The sequence below is a fragment of the Coccinella septempunctata genome, chromosome 9, assembly GCF_907165205.1.
Source record: "Coccinella septempunctata chromosome 9, icCocSept1.1, whole genome shotgun sequence".
Classification (NCBI taxonomy): Eukaryota; Metazoa; Arthropoda; class Insecta; order Coleoptera; family Coccinellidae; genus Coccinella; species Coccinella septempunctata.
In genome coordinates, this window is record NC_058197.1 from 6294607 (window position 1) to 6295399 (window position 793).

Sequence of the window (793 nt, forward strand, 5' to 3'; positions counted from 1 at the left end):
TGTTAAAAAACAACTCAGATTAATCTATAGTGTATATCAAGTTCGAAAAATAAAAGTTTGATTATTTTGAAATAATGTATTATTATTTTCTTACCTCAATGTTAGGCCAAGTTTTTCGGCTGGCGAAATAGGATGTCCAACACGATAACATGATTCTACAATTAAATCTTCTTTTACAGATCGAGGGGAAATGAGAATTGCTGCCTTGTAACACTAAAATATGCTATAATTTCGTTGTCGAGCAAATGTCTATGTACTAGATGTTCAAATGTTCCCTCGCTGCTTCTATTTTTATACAACATCTTGCAATATCAAAAATGCAAGAACTAATTTATTTTTATTTGATGCACTAACGTGACGGTCAGGACGTAACTGACGTTCCTAGGAAAATACTTCTACGCAGATCATTGGATGTTGCGTTGCGTCGGTCGTATTACGTTCTACGGCGCGTAAAATGTGCGTTGCTAGGAAAACCCTACTTAAGAAGAGTACTTCAAATAAGATCAGTTTGTCAGTTTGTTTACGCTGGCCTTTCGGATATGGATAGACTGTTTGAGCTTCGATTACATTTAAAAAATAATCATATTTTCGACATGCAAGAAGGAATGTTGAACTATGATTCTTTTAATGGTAAGATGATATCTCTGCATTTCATGAATACATGAAACAAAAATTTTTCAGAGTTCAAGATATGGTTGAAGGAATTTGAAGCAAATTCTGCGATTAAGTATTTAAAAAAATTCGTGAAAAAAGTAATAATTCGACGATTATTACATATTCTAATCAACACAGA